Here is an 18,670-nt window from a genome sequence, read left to right on the forward strand (position 1 = left end):
ATGTTAATCACTTTAAATGCTTAATAAGTCAAACATAACATTTATCAAGTTTCAACATTTATTTGTGTGCTTACTGAGTATCAACAACAACTGTATTTTAAGACATCTAAGGATATGTAGATTTATTTTTATGGTAACTGATTCACCCCTCCCCTCTCAGTTACTCCATCTCTATTTCCAACAATTGGTATCAGAGCTCTTGGTGCTTGTAGGATAAGATTTCAAGGATCTAAGCAAAAGATCAGGATGTCTTATAAGAGAGAAATTTTAAGACTTAACAGGGACAACTTCTCAGCATGGCAAGGGTTGATGAGACTTCATCTAGCTTCTATTGGAGATACAGGACTAAAATACCTTGATGAAAAATATGCAGAACCACCTGGTACACTATCTATCAATGATATTGCTGAAAAGAAGACCCACAACATTATGATGATAGATATAGCATCTTCTTTGAATTATGAAGAATTTGATGATATGAAGGACTGCAAATCTGCTTTTGAAATGTGGGAAAAGCTAAAAGAGATCTATGGAAGAGATGATAATGTTAGAAGAGCCAAAGCAGAAAGTCTAAGAGGACAAATTGATCAAATGAGGATGAGAGAGGATGAAAACATTGCAAAATATGTTGAAAGAGTCAAAGCATGTGTCAGTGCAATCAAAGCATCTGGAGGAGATATCAAGGAAGAGACAGTTATAAGTAAAGTTCTCAGAACTCTACTTCCCATTTATGCAATCAAAGTTTTTGCAACTCAAGAAAGAAGATGTGAAGCAAATCATAAGATAAATCTAGAGGCTATAGTTGGAAGATTGACTACATTTGAACTAGATAACTTTGATAACTATGTTACAGCTTCCAAGAACATTGAATAAGCATTTGAAGCTAAACTTTCACTCAAGGAGAAAGACAATAAGAAATCCCAGTTAGAAAGTGAAGATGAATCAAATCAAATTTCAGACAGTGATTTCGAAGTAATTGAAGCCCTTCTAGCAAGGAAATATTTTAGAGGCAGAGGAAAATACAAAGGTAAAGTACCCCTAATCTATTTTTCATGTGAAGAAGTTGGTCATATTGCTGTTAGGTGTCCAAACAGGCAGAATAAAGATGAAAAGAAAGATCACAAATGGAATGGAAAGAAAAATTTCAAATCATTCAAGGATAAAGGTAAGAAAACATTTTTTTACGGCTAAAGATTCTAATGATTTTAATGATGAAGAAGAAGATGAAATCATCTACATTGCTGCGAAAGATGAATCTGATAATGATGAGGAAATGGCACTCATTTCTCATATGAGAAAAAATGATACATGGATCATAGATAGTGGTTGTTCTCATCACATGACTGGCGACAAAACTAAGTTTGAATACTTTGAAGACTACGATGGTGGCAGTGTAAGATTTGGTAACAATGAACCTTGTTGTATAAAAGGAAGAAGAAGAATCTCTCTAACCAAGGAACTTATATGTGATAATACCTATTGGGTAGAAGGACTAAAGCATAATTTGTTAAGTGTGGCACAGCTACTCAATAATGGATTCAAAGTAGAATTCATGCATGGTAAAGCAAAACTGTTGGATGGCAAAGGAAAGCTGATTGGATCAGGTACCCAAACTAAAGGTAATTTGTTCTATCTTGACCTAGGTGAGTGTTCATGTTTCATTGCTCAAGTAGAAGAAAGTTGATTATGGCATAAAATTTTGTGTCATGTGAACTTTGATAATTCTGTAAAGATAAACAAATTCAAGAAAGTAAGAGGCATTCCTAACATAAAGAAACATGAGGTCGGTCTATGAAAAAATTGTTAGATTGGAAAAATGGGAAAGACTAGTTTTAAAAGTAAAAAACTATCAGTCTGAAGATATATTAGAAATTGTGCATACTAATTTATGTGGACCCATTTGAATTGAAAGCTAGATTGGAGAAAAGTTCTTCATTCTTTTTGTTGATGATTACTCAAGAATGATGACAGTCATGTATCTAAGAAACAAATCAGAAGCATTTGAAAAGTTCAAATGGTATTTGGCTAGAGTAGAAAAGGAAATAGGGAAAAAATTAAAATGCTTGAGGTTAGACAGAGGTGGAGAATTCATTTCACATGAGTTTAATAACTTTTGGATTGAAAGAGGAATCAAAAGACATGTATCAGCCCCTGGAACACCCCAACAAAATGGAATAGCTAAAAGAAGGAATAGATCCATCATGGATTGTGCAAGAACTTTAATGATTGAAAAGACCGTTGCTATCAAATACTGGAAGGAAGCTATCAACACTGCATTTTATACCCTGAACTGAGTACAACTGAGGAAAGACTCATTCAAAACCCCCTATGAGTTATGGTATGGCTATAAACCTAATGTAAGTTACCTTAAAGTATTTGGAAGTAAATGTTACATTTTGAAAGAATCTAGAAAAGGAAAATTTGATGTGAAAGGTGATGAAGGTATATTCTTTGGATAATCATGAAAAAGTAAGAATATAGATGTTTGAACTTCTCTACCCACAAAGTCATAGAAAGTGCACATGTGAAAGTTGATGAGTTTGCAGAAAGGACTGAAGAAGAAAGTGAAAGGGAACCAAAAGATTATAGAAGGTTTGTCTTCATTGAACTTGATACAATACCAATTACATCAGAGAATTAGGAATCTTCTACTCTCGAGTCATCTGTAACTGAGTTACAAGAAGTTCAAATCAAGACACAACAAAACAAGTTAAATTTAGTGTCTATAGAGCAAGTGTCTACTGAGTCTGAAGGACCCATACCAGCATCTACCAAGAAAATATCTACCAAGCCAGAATAGACAAAACCTGAAGTTGAAATGCAAGAGGATAATAATGAAATCCATTCAAAAGGTAAGGAACTTGTACTAGCTAAATATGTCAGGAGACATCATTCAGCAGATCAAATCGTTGCAGACAAATCTGAAGGAACCATGACAAGAAGCAAGTTGAAAGGTACTTGTTTATTTGCTAATTTTGAACCTAGAAATATCAAAGATGCTTTAGAAAATGATAGTTGGATTGAGGCTATGAATGAAGAAATAGAGAAAATAGAGAAAAACAAGACATGGACTCTTGTACCTAGGCCTAAAGATAAAAATGTGATTGGAACCAAGTGGGTATTTAGAAATAAGTTGGATGAAAGCTAGACTAGTATGCAAAGGACATGCTCAAGCAGAAGGAATAGACTATGGAGAAACCTTTGCTCCTATTGCAAGATTGGAAGGAGTCAGAACCTTACTAGCATATGCTGCTCACAAAGGATTCAAAGTTTATCAAATGGATGTCAAGTCAACATTCCTCAATGGTATCCTAGATGAAGAAGTTTACATTAAAAAACTTGAAGGTTTTGTTGATCTATATAAGAACAACATGCTCTGCAAATTACATAAGGCATTATACGGTCTAAAACAAGCTCCTAGAGCATGGTATGAAAGACTACATAACTATCTTATTCAGATTGGTTTTCAAAGAACTAATGATAACAGTAGCTTGTATATTAAGGAAGGACCAGATAATAAGATTGTCTTAGCAGAAATATTTGTAGATGATACTGTTTTCACAAGGAATGATGATCTGTGCAAAGAATTCTTAGAATAAATGAACAAAGAATTTGAAATGTCTATGTTTGGTGAGATCAAATTCTTTGTTGGTCTTCAAATTCAACAAAATAAAAATCGTATCTACATCACTCAATCAAAATACATCAAGGAGATATTGAAAAAGTTTGGAATGGAAGATTGTAAACTAGTTGGGACTCGTATGTGCACCGAATTAAAACTTACCAAAGAAGATGAATCAAAAGAAGTAGATCAAACATTGTATAGATCTATGATTGAAAAATTGCAGTATGTAGTTCATACTAGGTCATATATTGCCCTTACAGTTGGTATTGTAGCAAGATTTTCAGCAAAACCAAGAGAAAATCACATTATGGCAATCAAAAGAATAATGAGATATTTGAAAGGAATTGAAGAGTATGGTTTATGGTATAAGTTTGGAGGTAATTTGGATTTGAAAGTGTTTATTGATGTTGATTGGGCATGAAACCCTGATGATAGAAAAAGTACAAGTGGAGGTGCATTCTTTCTTGGAAAGAGGTTGGTTTCTTGGACAAGCAAAAAGTAGAATTGTACATCTCAATCTATGGCAGAGGCAAAGTATGTTGTTGCTGCAATAAATTTTTCTAATACTGTTTGGTTTAAACAGTTGTTGGAAAGCATGAAGATGGAAATCAAAGAACTAGTTGTTATGTTATGTGATAATACAAGTGCAATCAACATATTTAAGAATCTAGTGATGCATTCCAAAACCAAGCACATTGCAATAAAATATCATTTTGTCAGAGAATTGGTGCAAGCTAAGGAGATTAGATTGGAATATGTTCATACAAAGGAACAAATTGCTGACATATTCACAAAACCATTACCTAAGGATGCATTCCTGTATCTAAGAGGTAAATTAGGGGTCATTCCCCTATCTTAAGTTCACTAAAATAAAGTTTAGTGATGCATCAACTCATACCAGGTTGAAGATCTATCAATTGATGCAACATAACTAGGAAATATTGCATATGAATAAGTACTAAAGGTACACTGAAACTCATTTGAGTTAAGTTGTCTTTGGCATGTGTTGTCAAAGAAGGAGATTTTTACTATCATATCTCTCTAAAATTTGTTTAAAATAAAGAGTTTACCATGTAATTCCTTCACAGAGGGAGATTACTATAAGAGGGAGAGTTTTCTCTCTTAGAGGGAGAATTGTTATGAGAAAGACTTGTTTTCAAATTTCATTCTGCTATGACATGTTGTGTTGCCATCAATGCCAAAGAGGGAGATTGTTGGATACAATTGTTAATTGTGTATTATCTTTGATGTTACACAAATTTCATATCAACCATTAGATAGAGTCTACCAAGTTCAGATGGTTAGCAAAGCAATTTATAGTGACTACCGAGCATTCCTAAACATTACATAGAAAGTTGGCTCTTACCGAGCTCGCTCGGGCATCAAAAGATTTTGTAGCAGAAAGTTAATGTTAACCGAGCTCCCAAGGTTAACAAAGGGAAAGTCAATAACTACCAAGTTCACTCGATCATCGAAGAGAAAGTTAGCTTTTATCGAGCTCACTCAGTAAGCAAAGGAAGGTCAGTATTTACTGAGTTAACTCAATCTCTGTAGGAAGTTGCAAGGTTTGCAATGTTTACCGAGCCTCACTTGATTAACACCAGGGAAACTATTTTGGAGCAGTGGTCACCGAGCTGCGTTAGGTAGTGAAGAACTTTATGGTTCTAAAGAATCAATTCTAATTGTTTTATGCAATGTTTGTAGCTGACTGATTTAATGTTTTTCAGTTGTTGTAACTTGTAATTGAGCCGACTTGACAATCTATAAGGTATATATGAAAGGTCAAGTTGTGAATTCATAAGATGTAAGAGTTTTGATGCATAAGAGTATGAATATATGGATATGGAATGAGCGAATATTGAATATATGAGTGAATGTTGAAGAAGGATTAGATATGCTTATGGAGCTGCAAAGTTGTATTCGATCAGTAAGGATCTAGTGAAGTAGAACAAAGATCTATATTCAGCAAAGATAAGTTACATATATTTTAGATCACTTCATTGTTGCTTTCTAATCATTGTAACAGTGATTCAAAATCTCTTAACAGAGTTGATTTAACAGCCATTTTGTAAATCCTCTAACAAGGTGATGATTCAGTTGAATTGTTCTAAAGACCTCTGACAGGGCCACTTTTAACAGGGTGATTAAATCCTCTAATAGGGTCACACCTAACAGTTTTTTTTGTAACCTTTAACAGGGTTGGCTCCTAACAGGGCTCACTTCATAAGAGTGAAAATTGGTAACTAGTTACTTGGTGGTTTTTCCCAAATTGGATTTCCACATTAAATTTGGTCTCTCTTCTATTCATGTTATTTCTTTATGCATGCATGTTAATCACTTTAAATGCTTAATAAGTTAAACATAACATCTATCAAGTTTCAATATTTATTTGTGTGCTTACCGAGTATTAGTAGCAACTATATTTTAAGACATCTAAAGATCTGTGGATTTATTGTTGTGGTAACTGATTCACCCCTCCCCTCTCAGTTACTCCATCTCTATTTCCAACAACGGTAACATTGTTAAATGTGAAGTTATGTGTATTATGATGTGATATTGATGTAATGTTTTATGATGAAAGTTTTAATGTATGATTAGAGGAATGATAATTTTATGATGAAAAGAAAAGGAAAGATTCGATATTAAAGATATCAAGAGTAGTCTAAAGAGGTTTTTGTATCTATCTATATGTATTGCATGTTTGGGAAGTGGGCTCATCCTGAATACATTTTGTAATTGTATATAAAAACTCCTAATAGGGTTGATAGTTCTAAGAAGGTCCATGTCCTCTAAGAAGGATCAAGACACTATATAGATGTAATAGACTCCTAACATGGTCAATATCTTCCATAAGATACTTTTTATTAGTGGATCATTTTGTGGGAACCATCCCAATCAACGTTTTCCCTTGGCCAAGGTTTCCCTAGTTAACAAAATATGGTGTTATGAGTTCTCTCACTATATAATTGTGTTTACTAGTTTCCATAATTAGTTTACTTTCTTATGCAAGTTATAAATTTGTTAAAGATATCTAGTTTTGGGCTAAAGTTTGTGAAATATTGATTCACCACCTCCTACTTAGTATTTCCTATTTCTAACAAATACACATTAGGAACCCAAGTACCATACACTAATGCATGGTACATGTATTCATTGATGGATTAATAAATAAGATAAACAAGATATTGAGAGGGGGATGACTTAGAATCTTAAACAACATAAACTTTTCACCAATTCATTCACACCTATCAATAAATTTGTGCATGTAAAACTTGTTATGTAAATCTGTTGTAACATATCAATCTGATCAATCACATGCATGAAAATAAAATACATAACATAATATTTTTTACCCAGGCACCATCCAAGGTGAAGATGAAATTGGGGTGGCAATAACACCCTTAAATCTTCACTAATGTAGTAATAAAGTTAACCAGTTAAGGTTAGAATGTTTGATCATAGGATATGATCTACTCTATGAGGAGTCTACCCTATTAAAGAATTAAGAAACTACTAGGTCTCACCTGGTTAGAGGATTTAACACTACCAACAAAGTAAGGACATGGTTATGAGATCTACAAAGATCTTTAAAGACCACTCTATTAAGAGATGCATCCTGATTCAAGTCAGTTAAAATTAATTCAGTTCCTGACTCTTGGTTGGCTTTGTAAGATGATTTTGAGTCTTCTCTATTGAGAGATTGGTGATGATATGTTACATTCATGACTGAGTTTTTCATTGATGTCAACATAGCAGTGTTTTGTGGTATTTCATAGAAGAACACCGGAAAGATCAAGTTGGTACGGATGGCTAGTTGAGTATTCTCACTATCCCAAGTTAAGGGAGATACTATTGAGTATCTAGTATATGTAGTTAATGTTGGATGAAGAAATGATATGTTTGGAAGAAGTTATGTAAGTTTTGGTGATGTTTGTTTTGAGATAGAGTTTACATACACATGTTTTGGTAAACTTGTTATATCTCTTAGAAAAATTATTATTCTAAGAATTGAGGTCGAGAATATGAAGAAAACATGTTTTTGATGATGTGGATAAGTTTTCTTGACAAAATATTGCATGTACAAAAATTTATTCAAGTTGCAAGGTGGAAGATTAATGTTATTGCAAAGTGTAACATGTTCTTAATGTTGTCCTATAATGATTAATTGAGAAGGTCTAACAACAACCTCAAGGAATTTTTTTATGGACTCAGTATAAAGGAAGGATGTTTTCCTTTGTCATGATATGGATATGGATCATATTTGTAAGCAACACAAGAGTGAAATGTGAAGTTGAGCAGAGCAGAGCAAAAGTGAAGGAAGCTTCATTGTCGAGGTTTTGTTGAGTGATCTGAGGTTTGATATGTGAATATGAGGTTCGTGACTTGGTCTAAAAAGTTTGAAAGTGTTTGGTTTAGTTGAAAAACAAAGGAAAGAATAACATAATAGTAAATTACATGTTTGAGAATTGAGCTCTTCTTGTAGTTAAAATTGCATGTTTGGGCAGTGGGCTCTTCTTGCATACATTTTACTACAACCCGTAATAGGGTTGGAATCTCCTAACAAGGATTCAAAGCCTACTAAAAGGGACTTTATGTACTAAATGTTGTAATAGACTCCTAATAGGGTTCATCATCTAACAAGGAATATTTATATTAGTAGATCATCTTGTGGGCATCATTCCCATCGAGGTTTTCCCTCTAATCAAGGGTTTCCCTAGTTAACATATGTGGTGTAATTGTCTATGTGCATCTTATTATGGTTGTTGTTTACTTTGGTTGAATGGTTAAGTTTGTTTAAAGAAGATAAATTTTTTAATTGTTGTATAACTGATTCATCCCTCCCCCCTTCTTAGTTATCTTGGTGGACTATTGTTTCTAAAAATTGGTATTAGAGCCTCAGGTCCATGGAAAGAATATTCAAGAAAGATAGTCTGAAGTTTGATGAACAAATAAAGACAACTAGAAGGAAAATATGAAGACACATTTTTTTTGTATGGCTTTTGGATATTAGATCTTGTCAAAATTAGGAAAGACAATCATTGTAGAAAAGGATTTGGAAAATTATACCAAGGATGAAAGAGATCTTTTTATGTGCGACATGAAAGCAAGAGAAGCACTATTGACTACACTTCCTAAAATTAAATACAATTAGGTAAAATCACTTGCTATTTCACATTTGATTTGGAAAGCTTTAGAAACTAGTTTTGAAGGTGATGCACAATTTAAGAAATTGAGGCTACAAAGTTGGATTTGTGCATTTCAAGATGCTAAAATGATGGAAGATGAATCTATAAGAACATATGTAGGCATGATATCAGAAATTACTATAGGTATTAAATCTCAAGGAGAAGCCAAAGAAGATGATGATGTTATATAGAAGATATTGAAGACTCTAACACCACCATTTAAGTCAATAGTTCAAATGATATAGTTATTGATATCTTGTACCAAAGATGTCACAAAGGAGACATTTCTTGGAAGACTTGAAGTAATTGAGAATGAGCATAGATAGTCCGAAGAATTGACCATAATAGAGATAGCTTTTAGTGTTTTGAATATTCAACCTAGCTTATCAAGGAGCATAAGTGCTAAAGGAGATTTTTCTAGGAGTAGAAAATCTAATGAAGATAGAAAGAGTGAAGGAGTTTCCCTTATAGTAAGAAGAGAAAAATATGGTAAGAAAATCTTTAAATGTTGGACTTGCAATGAATATGGTCATTATGCATCTAAATGTCCTAAAAGAGAGAAAAAATATAAAGAAAATTACAAACCTAGAAGAGATAGAGAGTGTTTGTATGCAAATGAAAAAAATGATTCTGATGAAGAAGCAGTAAGTGCTAGTGATGATGAAATAGGATTTGTGGCAATTAAAGAAGAAACCCCAAAGAAAGTAGCTTTGATATCACAGGTTGAAAAGAAATCAGATTGGATAACGGATAGTGGTTGTTCACATCATATGATTCATCATATGAAAAATTTTCTTGACTTCAAGGGTTAGGATGGAGGTATTTTAAGAGTTGGAAACAATGTAACATACCAAGTTAAAGATATTGGATCTATAACTCTTGATGGTAAAACTAAAACTGAGGATGTATATTTTGTTGATGGTTTAAAGCACAATATTTTGAGTGTTGGAAAACTAGTGGACAAACATTGTCAATTTTAGTTCATAGAGAAGACATCCATTATTAGAGACAATGATGGAAAGATAAAACTGGAACAAGAACCAGATCTTAGAGGTAATGTATTTCAATTGAATCCTACTGAAATGACATGTTTTCTTACAAAGATAGATGATAGTTGGTTATGGCATAAGATATTTTTTCACATAAAATTTCATAGTATTTTGAAGACTAGTAGTATATTTGTAGTTAGAGATTTTCCTAAGATTGTAAAGCCTACTAAAATAATTTGCAAGGAGTGTGTTTTGGCAAAGTATAATAGAACTAACGGGGAGGTTAGGATAGGCTAGCTAGTCTATGCCCTAATTCTCTCTAGGATCCAAGTGTTCTCCTAACACCTATGTAGCTCTATAGGATTCCATTCTCACCAAGAATCACCTGACCTAGCCTAACCTAACCACAAAGTATAGCTTTGTCTTCTTGCAACCTATTAGGCACTTCTTCCTAATAGTATTCCTTCCATAGGCTTATAAAGGCCACTTAGGCTTCCAACAACTTCCCAATCTTTAATAGGGAATCTAATGGGTTTTAAGGTGTTTTTACAACATATTAAACAATTCCAAAATGATGGCAGGGATGGGTTACTACCTAATTATAAGGTTTCTTCACAAACAAGGCTACTATTGGAGCTCCTAATTAGGCCTCCTTCTAAATTTGTAGGGATTTTTTCTTCCTTGCCCTCAAAGAATCAACTAACCTATTATAAAGAATATCTATCACAAATGACCCATTCTCAAGGTTTTTTGGGGTCTCAAGCTTCCAATAGACTGTACAACATTTATACCAAAAACAAGGGTTTTAAGGGTTTCTTGGGCTATTTGTTGTCCTAATCTCCAATAGAACTTTTCAAGGTTATTCAAACCTTCTCCCCCAAAAAATAACACTTTCTAACACTCTTCATGACTCCCTCCAAAGGGCAAGCCATGAAACTCCTTCCTCTACTCTTGAGTGTTCTTTGTTTACTGACTACTAGTCGAACATTGCCTAGCTCGCCTAGGGATTTGTCAAAAAAATGTTTGCACTTACTTGTTGGGCCCCTGCCTACATAAATTTAAATTTTAGGGTCTATAGTCCTAGAATCCAAAGTTTCATGGTGTGCCCATAGTGGAAACAAGATCCACAGCCCCATATCTACAAAGCTCTCCAAAACCGACAAAGCACTATCTTCTTTGAAAGAACTAAATAAAACATTTTAAAAACTTGAAAGAACCTAATCTAATGCACACAAAAGGAAGAAAAAACACTACACATAATATTCCATCCAAAAAATCCACAAACACAACACTATTTTCTTCCAAACATAATAAAAACTAGTACTATCACTACAGATTGAAGCTCAGTCTGTTGTTTTGTACTATTAGTCATACAATAACAATTTGCCAACCCCTGACCTAGGGTTCCTTAGATCTTAAGTACCCTCCTCCTTTGTAATTATGTTGAGTTAGGGCTTCTTATCCACTTAACTAGGGTTAAGCCTTCATAAAGAAAAAGTTGCTCAGCAACTTTTGAACAACTTTTTGTTGCCTGAGTAATTTTGTCTCTTACATCACTAAGACCATTTCTAGATCTTTCCAAGGCACTCTTGGGCCTAAAACTAAACCAACCACACAACCTAAAACCTCTAGGCACATAGCTAGGCAAAGATCTCATGATGACAACTTTTGAGCAACTTTTTATCGCTCAAGCAACTTTTGTCCTTACACTCAAATGACCAAAATGTAGGTCCTCCTAAGGCACAAATGTGATCATAATGCAACAAAAACTCCTATTCCAAACTTCTACTAACATGGAAAATTAATGACCTCAAGATGACATCATGCCCTAGGTCATTGTACCATTTATATCAAGAACCAAAAGTAACCTCTAGGACCTAACCTAGGCCTAGGCACACAAACATGAGATAAGGCTCTTATTTTACTTACATGCTTCTCTTAGGAAGATTAACACACCAAAAATGTGAAGGTGGGAGCCCTTGGAAAGGTACTCTGTACCATGAACTTCCTTTCCCTACAAGAATTTTACTACTATAGCTAATTGAAGATTGTACACATAGATCCCTATGGTCCTATAAAGACTAAAGGATTCTATGGTGAAAGGTATTTTATAATTCTATTTGATGACTTTTATAAAATGATGTGGGTTGCATTTCTTAAAGAGAAATCTAAGGCATTTGATAAGTTTGGGATATTCAAGAATAGAGTTGAGAATGAATTGAGTGTAAAAATTAAATGTTTAAGATCAGATAGAGGAGGAGAATTTACTTCAAATGAGTTTGACATGTTTTGTGAAGAAAATAGAATCAAAAGATAGTTATCAGCTCTGAGAACCCTTGAATAGAATGGCATTATAGAGAGAAGGAATAGGTTAGATACAAAAGCAACAAGATCCATGTTAGCTGAGAATGATGTACCCAAGATGTTTTGGAGAGAAGTTGTGAATACAATAGTCTACACTATGAACAGAGTACAAGTTAGGAAAAATACAAACAAGACCCATTATGAACTATGGTTTGGTCACTTACCTATACTTAAAGGTTTTTGAATTTTTGGCAGCAAGTGCTATATCAAAAGAAATGATAATAATGGTAAGTTTGATGCTAGAAGTGATGAAGATATGGTTCTTGGTTATTCACTGAAAAGAAAGGCTTATAGATGTTATAATCAAAGAACTAAGACTATTATGGAAAGTGCAAATATAAGAATTGATGAAAAATTCAGGATACAAAAGAGCATAATTGATTACAATTCAGATGATTATGTTGTTACTAATGTTGGAAATATAGATGGAGTAACTAAGAGGAGGGGTGAACTAGTTACCACAAAATAAAATCCACAGATCCCTTAGATGTCTTATAAACTTAGTTACTATTATCACTTGGTAGCCACATAGAAAAATGTTGTAACTTGGTAGATGTATGTTAACTTATTACTGATCATTAAGGATTCACAAAGATTTAACATGCATGTATAAAATAAATAAAATCAACACAAGAGACACCAAAATTAATGTGGAAAACCAATATGGGAAAAACCACAAAGTAACTAGCTACCAATTTTCACTCTTCTAAAGTGAGCCTTGTTAAGAGCCAACCCTGTTAAAGTTACAAAAACACACTGTAAGGTGTGACCTTGTTAAAGGATTTAATCACCCTACTAGGAGTGGCCTTGCTAGAGGACTTAAGAACAATTTAATAGAATTGTCCACCCTTTTAGAGGATTTAAAAAAATGGTTGTTAAACCAACTCTATTAAGAGATTTAGGAATCACTACTACAATGATGAAAAGTAACAATGAAGTGACCTGAATGAGATGCAACTGATCTTTGTTGTTATAGATCTCTGTGATGCTTTACTAGATCCTCTCTGATCAAATACACTTTTGCTACTCCTCAAGGATATCTGACGCTTCTTTAAAATTCACTCACACTTTCCTCTTCACACAATCAACTCACTTGCATGCTCACTCATTCATTCATCCATAATTTTAAATTCATAACTTGACCTTTTTATTTATACCTTAAAAATTATCCAGTCAGCTCATTTACAAGTTATAATTACCACTAATCATTACATTAGTTGGCTACAAACATTACATGAAACAATTAAACTTTATTTCCCAAAACAATGAATTCCTTCATTGGCTGACCCTGCTTGGTAAACACTGCTCTAGAAATGATTTCTAGTGTTAACCAACTAAAGCTCAGTAAACACTACAAATTCTAGAAAATCCTTTGGAGACTGAGTGAACTCAGTAAACACTAACTTTCCTTCATTGACCTTGTGAGCTTGGTATAAACTAACTTCTGCTATAAAATCCTTCAATGCCCAAGTGAGCTCAGTAGAAACTATTTCCACAGAGTAACATTTAAGAATGCTGGGTAGACTCTATAATTTTCTTTGGTGACCAACTAAGCTTGGTAGACTCTATAAATTTCTTTATTGACCAACTAAGCTCGGTAGACTCTATCTGATAACTAATATGACATTTGTGTAACATCAAAGACAACAAACAATTGGACAATTGTATTCAACAACTAAACCAAGGAATGATGAATTATTTCTTGAGACTAATAATGATTTGCAAAATGAAGGAGATCCAAGGTAGGAAAAAAGATTAGAACCTTGAGTAGAGCCAAGAGTTGAGACAACAACTCCTACTTCAGGAAAGAATATGATAAAGAATCACCCATCCGAGTAGATCATTAGATGTAGAGATAAAGGTGCAATGAAAAGAAGCAAAGTAAATGAAGAACTATGTTTTTTTTATCTCAAGTTGAACCTAAGAATGTAGATGAAGCATGTAAAGATGATTATTGGAAACAAGCTATGAAAGAGGAATTGGATTAGATAGTAAAGAATGAGACATGGGAATTGGCCTCCAGACCAATAGACAAGAATGTAATAGGAAATAAATGGGTATTTAGAACAAAATGAATGAACAAGGTGAAGTCATAAGGAACAAGGAAAGATTGGAATGTAAAGGTTACTCATAGCAAGAAGGAATAGACTATGATGAGACCTATGCTCTACTGGCTAGAATAGTAGTAAGATTATTCTTAACCTATGCAAGACAAAAGAAATTCAAAGTATATCAGATGGATGTCGAGTCAACATTTCTAAATGGAGAACTTGAAGAAGGAGTGTACATAGATTAGCCTAAAGGTTTTCCTTTGATAGATGATAAGGACATAGTATGCATAATAAAGAAAGTATTGTATGGGTTGAACAAGCACCAAGAATTTGGTATGCAAGGTTGGATATAGAAAAGGTATGGTAGGTAGTAATCTCTATTGGAAAGAAATTGATGATGGTTTTGATGATTTTGGTAATATTTCGTGATGATATCATATTTGGAGAAAATGATGAGGAACGTAAGAAGTTTATAGAAGAGATGAAGAAAGAGTTTGAGCCGAGTATGATAGGAGAAATGAAATATTTTCTAGGATTGTAGATTATACAAAATACAAAAGGAATCTCTATTTCTCAGACTAACTACTTGAAGGATTTACTAAAAAGTTTTGGTTTTGAAATATGTAAAACCATTGGAACACCTATGATAATTGGACACAAGTTGTCTACAAAGGATGAGACACCTACTATTAGGAAGAAAAATTATATATCTATGATTGGAGGTTTGCAATATCTGACTGACACAGGGTCGAATATAGCAAATGCAATTGCAATTGTTGCAAGATTTCAAGTTGATCCTAGAGAAGCACATTATGTAGTAGTCAAAAGGATATTTATATCTAAAAGGAACATTAGAGTTCAGATTGTAGTATGATAGATCTAATGATAGATCTAATGATTTTACTCTAAGTGTTTATCTTGATGCTAATTGGGTAGGTAGTATGTATGATAGAAAGAGCGCCAATGGTGGAGCCTTCTTTCTTGGCCAAAAATTGGCTTCTTGGCTTAGCAAGAAGCAAGATTGTACCTCATAAAGTATAGTGGAAGTAGAATATGTTGTAGTAGAAAATAATTGCAATCAAGTTGTTTGAATTAAGCAAATGCTGAAGGATATAATGATAGAAACTAGTGAACCTATTGTCATACATTGTGACAACATAGGCACAATAAATATGTCTAAGAATCCAGTATTGCATTCGAAGACTAAGCATATTTCTATTAAGTATCACATGTTGAGAGAGAATGTTGTAGAAAAAGAAATTAGATTGGATTATGTGAACACTAAAGAGCAGATTTCAGATATATTCACTAAGTCTCTTCCCAAAGAGACTTTTGAGTATTTGAAAGGTATGTTAGGGGTTATGCCCCTTCATACATTAGAGTAGAAGATATGAGAGTGCATCATTCTAGTATAATAGAGCACTACTATTGTCTAGACTTAATGTTGATGATTCCTATATGCGAGAGTATCTATGATGAACAAATTCATCTAGGACTCTTGTTGGATGTTGTTTCTGAATAGTGTCTTTGGACACTTGAGCTAGTAAGAAATAGTTGTTGCAGAGTTTCATGCAGTAAAGTTGGTTGCTGAAATCTTTGACATCGATGCCAATGGGGGGAAATTTTAGCATGAAAAACACCATAAGGAGTAACATCATGGGTGAGATACAAGCAATAACAAGTATTGCTTCTTTGGGAGAAGAAAATAGTTTGGGAGAATGATTGATGAAGAGGATTTGAAAAGAAAGATTTATAGTCTTTTGTTGGTATTCTTAGAACTAGATGTTTTTAATATATGTTGCCATTAGTGCCAAAGGGGGATATTGTTGAGAGATTGTTGCAAGCATAAATGTTGATGATATTCCTATGGGGGATTATGGTAGATATGTTACTATGATGATATGTTGTATTCATGACTAAGCTTGTCATTGATGTCAAAATAGTAGTTTTATGTGGTATGTGACAAAAGAATAGTAGAAAGATCAAGTTGGTACATATGGCTAGTTGAGTATTCTCACTATTTGAGGTTATGGGAGATAATTCTGAGTATCCAATATATGTAGTTAATGTTGATTAAAGAAATTATAAGTCTGGAAGAAGTTATGTATGTTTTGGTTAAGTTTGTTTTGAGATAGAGTTTATAGAGGCATGTTCTGGTAAACTTGTTATATCTCTTAGCAGAATTGCTATTCTAAGAATTGAGGTTGAGGATATGAAGAAGACATGTTTTTGATGGTGTGGATAAGTTCAGTCATCATAATATTGCATATATGGAAATTATTCAAGTTGCAAGGTGAAAGATTAATGTTATTACTAAGTGTAATATGTTCTTAATGTGGTCCTATAATGATTAATTGAGAAATTCTAATAGCCACGTTAGGGAATTGTTTTATGGAATTGATATAAATGAAGGCCATTTTCCTTTATCATGATATGGATATGGATGGATGTGGATGATATTTGTAAGAAGCACAAGAGCGAAATGGGAAGTTCAAAAAAGTAGAGCAGAAGTGAAGGAAGCTTCATTGCCAAGGTTTTGCTAAGTGATCCAAGGTTTGTGACTTAGTCTACAAGGTCTAACAATGTTTTGTTTAGTTGACAGAAAAAAGGAAATAAGAACATAATAGTAAATTGTGTGTTTGAGAAATGATCTCTTCTTATAGTTGAAATTAAATTTTTGGGTAGTGGGCTCTTCTTGCATACATTGTATTACAAATCTTAAGAGGGTTGGCACAACTCTTAACAGAGTTGGAATCTCCTAATAGGGATTTGATGTCTCCTAATAGGAACTCTATGTACTAAATGTTGTAATAGACTCCTAATAGGGTCCATCATCTAACAAAAAATATTTATACTAGTACATCATCTTGTGGAAATCATTCCCATCGGGGTTTTCCCTCTGATCAAGGGTTTCCCTAGTTAACATATTTGGTGTAATTGTCTATGTGCATCTTATTATGGTTTCTTTTTACTTTGGTTGAATGGTTAAGTTTTTTTAAAGAAGATAAATGTTTTAATTTTTGAATAACTGATTCACACTCCCCCCCTCTCAGTTATCTTGGTGGACTATTGTTTCTAACATTCTCCTTACTAACTGATCCTCTCCTCTGATCTGATATTACTGCTCTTCCCCTTTCACTTCACTACTATGAATAGATCACTTTCTCTGAAAGATTATAACAAAACCCTTCACTAATTTCTAATCTTATCTCTATCCTTCACTTTACTCCTTTGCATTCATACACTTCTCCATTCTTTCCCTTGCTCTTTCTATGGTAGAAGTACAAAGTTGTGTCACTTTTTAGGCTGAATTATTAGAATGACTAAATTTGAGTATTTCTATGTAAAAATATTTTCTTTTCAAACTCATGATCTAGATAAATTCATTCAAGCTAAGTTATATATGGTCACAAACTTTTCCAATTAGAAATGTCTATGAAATGCATGTTTTGTACTAGTTTGCATGCAATTACTAAGGAAAAAAAAAAATTCAAAAAACTAATGTTTCAATAACTCTTACAATTTTTCATTATATTTTTTAATAAAATATAAACACCATTTTATAGTGCTCAAGGTCAAGAATATTCTCATATAGATTTTATAGTGTTTTAATTACATATAGTATATTGTAATTAAAAAAATTCTACAAGCATGTATTTCAACACTCAAAAACATGTCAATTTTGAGAAATAAAAAAATATTAAACCATATCAAAATAATTCAAAAATTATATGGTGTTATTGAGGAGAGAGTCCTCTTCAAGAATGTATAATTTTTTTCCTACTTATAATAGATTTTTTTTTTAAATGTGGTGGGAGATGAAAACTATCAATTTTCGGTGAGTTCCAATTTGAATCAATATAAAATAGAAAATATAGGTCTAAAGCCAATTTTTTTTTAAAATTGTTCTAGCTATATATTTTCTCTTTAACATAGTCTAATATCAAATGGAAATAAGTTTATTTTGATATACTTTTGTGATGGTAACTAGACCCCTAATTTTTAACATTTTTCAACAACTAAAAAATTATCTATTAAAATTAGGAAAATAGAACAAATTTTTTTCGAAATAATTAGTAAAAATTAAAATCCTAAACTTCATCCATTTCTACACATTTTATTAGTTTACTTTATGTTCAAATTCTAAATAATAATATCACTTTTTTTACCTTGATTCAAGTTGAATAAGACTGATTGAGTACCTGACTCTTTGTTTTCTCTATAAACCCATTTCAAGTCTTCTCCTTGCTAACTAATCCTCTCCTCTAATCAAATATTATTTATCTTTCCCTTTCACTTCACTACTATGAATAGGTCACTTGCTCTATTACATGATAACATAACCCTTCACTAACTTATGATTTGATTTCAATCCTTCACATTACTTCTTGTTCGCATGCATACACTTCACCATTCTTACCCTTCCACTTGCTCACACATGCATCTCTTTGATCT

Source organism: Cupressus sempervirens, chromosome 3, assembly GCF_028749045.1.
Source record: "Cupressus sempervirens isolate cs-2001-9-10 chromosome 3, ASM2874904v1, whole genome shotgun sequence".
NCBI classification, from domain to species: domain Eukaryota; kingdom Viridiplantae; phylum Streptophyta; class Pinopsida; order Cupressales; family Cupressaceae; genus Cupressus; species Cupressus sempervirens.